The sequence below is a fragment of the Lissotriton vulgaris genome, chromosome 5 (assembly GCF_964263255.1).
Source record: "Lissotriton vulgaris chromosome 5, aLisVul1.2, whole genome shotgun sequence".
Lineage (NCBI taxonomy): Eukaryota > Metazoa > Chordata > Amphibia > Caudata > Salamandridae > Lissotriton > Lissotriton vulgaris.
Window position 1 is genome coordinate 1,879,082,855 of NC_141693.1, and position 2,757 is coordinate 1,879,085,611.

Sequence of the window (2,757 nt, forward strand, 5' to 3'; positions counted from 1 at the left end):
GTCAGGATGGCCGAGCGGTCTAAGGCGCCAGACTCAAGAGCTGACTCTTCCTACCAGCTGGGTGTTCTGGTCTCCAATTGGAGGCGTGGGTTCAAATCCCACTTCTGACACAGTAACGTTTTATTCTACTTCAATCATGATCCCCGGGTATCACCCTCCGAATCCCCTCCCCTTTCGAAGTTAAGGGGTCGTGATCCCGGGGAATATGTGCTGAAAGTATGGGGGGGTGTTTGTTGTATGTGACTGATGAATCCCCATTGGAGGCGGGTCGGCAACCAAACCCCTCCCAGGAGCGTGTGGAAGAGGCGTGTGAGCTGCTGCTGGAGAAAAATCAGGAGGCAACTTGCAAAAATGCAGGGCATTTTTTTGCCACTCCCACTAATATAGATCCAAAAAACGGAGGGTTTGTGATAAACGTGAATACGCTTTTACAAAAACAGACTGCTACGCCCGACATGGAGCTCGAACCCACATCCTCGACGTGAAGAAATTCATGCTGTGCCTTCTGGACTAGCACCGGTAAGTACACCGAACTCGCTTCGCCCTAGCTGTCCCGGGGCTGGGATTACAGAATCTATTGTGTTCGTTGCTTCTGCCTCCTGGTGCACCTCTCTGCTCAGTCTCCTGACCCACCCCCTGGCTCTGGAGGGACCCCTGTGTCTCTGCAGATCCACTGCTGGGTACAGATCTCGCTGCTTCCGCCTGTCTCCGTGTTCCTTCCTTAACATACCGGCTGCAGGCAGGGCTAGATGCCTCCTCCAGGAACACCAGGGGGCGCCCGCTCAGGATAGCAGCAGTCGAGGGTGGAGATCCCGAGTTCCAAATCTGGGATCATGTCACGAGCTGCCGGAGGATGGGGTTCATCCCTGCAGTTTTATTCACCGTCTGAGACTAGCGCCCAGAAGACTATTGAGTACGTTCAGCAGAAGAAGAAGCAGATTGAAAACGCATTTTGTATCGCGAGCAGTAGAGTTAAAGTTAAATAGTACGAAATTTAGCCCTGGGCCCCTTTCAGATCGTTGAGAAGCGAAGGTCTAGGTGGAAGTGAAGCTGAATAACACCCCCAATAGCACACTTCGTCTCAACGAGTTGATGACATCACCCGGCCTCCTTTCCTACCAGTTGTCAGGATGGCCGAGCGGTCTAAGGCGCCAGACTCAAGAGCTGACTCTTCCCACCAGCTGGGTGTTCTGGTCTCCAATTGGAGGCGTGGGTTCAAATCCCACTTCTGACATAATCTTTTTTGCGATTCATTTATATTCACATCTGTGTGTTTTTTTCCACTTCCAAGAATTATGTGGCTTTTACTTCGTGGAGCGCGGGGCAGCACCGCTAGAGGACGAGGAGCGCCTCGTAAAAGTTTCAACAAGACGCCATTAAGAGGTCGCTAGTCTCCGCCCTTGTACAGGCAGAAGGAAGTTGTAAACTGAAATCCTGCAAGGGGTTGGTTAATTTCTATAAAGATACTCATAGAATGCAAAAGAGACTTGGAAAAAAATATATAAAAAAAAATTATAATAGATTACTAAAATAACTACACGCCCAACGTGGGGCTCGAACCCACGACCCTGAGATTAAGAGTCTCATGCTCTACCGACTGAGCTAGCCGGGCTTGCATGCGATGTGAGCTAAGGCTGCTCTCAATCCTGTGTGTGCCCTCCTCAGATGCCCAGTGATTGGAGGTTCTGGAGTTCCTCTAATTTCTTAACCTATCCTCTGCCTTCTCTCATTCACGGGTCTCTTTCTCAGCCCTCACACTGCCCGTCTACAGACCCTTATCCTTACCTCTGTGTCTTCACTTGAAGGGAAATATTCTGAAGCAGCGCATGTATACACGTGTCACTCCTTGTCACCCCCTTGGCAGCTTCGCACCTTTGCAGGCGGTTCAAGGTATGGTGTCGGCTGTCCTCAAAGCCTGGATACAGTGAGCTACAACAACTGAAGAAAGTGAAGGAACAACATAGAGTTGTAGGGCGTTTGTGAGGCACTGGCATAGGGACATTTTAGGGATTTTGGGGGCACCTGCTTAGAACAGCTTTGAATCTATGATCCAAAGTCAGCTCTTTCATGCCCTCTATGGCCAGGTCTACGGCAGTGCACAGGCACAATCATTCAAATTCTAAAGTTGTTACATCTAATATTCAGGGATACTGATGTGTGTTTTCAAAATTGTAACAGCAGCAGCTTGCTAACATCACTGCGAATCATTTCTGTGACACCCTCCAATTTCTCATTTGTGGGGTCCAGTTTGGATCTAAAAGAAACTTTTTATGGATGTTGCACGAAACATAAACAACGTTTCTCTGCAAAATGCCTGTAGTAGACTTTCACATATCACTCACATTTAAAATAAATTAAAGGGAAATACCATTTAAAACAATCTGCTTAAGTATACTTCAACGTCAGCCGGGCAGGACTGTCTGCAGAACAGAGCTGGTACTATCAGGGGCCCTGAAAGGCTGGGGCCCTGGGCCAGAGCCCACTTTACCCGTGCCATAAAACGTCGCTGCCCTGGCAGGGACTGTCTCAGAAGGGCAGACTAGCACAGTGGAAAGAGCTGCACCAAGGCGGCGTAGAAGTACTACAGGTACAGACTGGCACAATGCATAGACCTACAGTACTGATATAAAGTATCACAGACAGACACAGGGCCGAACCATAGCACAGATGTGACGTATCACATGTTCAGTGTGGCAAAGGGCAGACTGAGAAATGCACAGTGCTAGAGCGTAGACATGCATTAAGCATCACAGGTAC

General features: G+C 49.1%; 2 non-coding genes across 2 annotated transcripts; both read left to right on the top strand.

The window, feature by feature from the left end:
• Nucleotides 1–110, top strand: TRNAL-CAA (transfer RNA leucine (anticodon CAA)). The gene is made up of 2 exons: nt 1–38; nt 65–110. It is a non-coding gene; the product is annotated as a tRNA-Leu (tRNA).
• A 1,014-nt stretch (nt 111–1,124) lies between these two features.
• On the top strand, nt 1,125–1,234 carry TRNAL-CAA (transfer RNA leucine (anticodon CAA)). The gene is made up of 2 exons: nt 1,125–1,162; nt 1,189–1,234. It is a non-coding gene; the product is annotated as a tRNA-Leu (tRNA).
• The last annotated feature ends 1,523 nt before the right edge of the window (nt 1,235–2,757 follow it).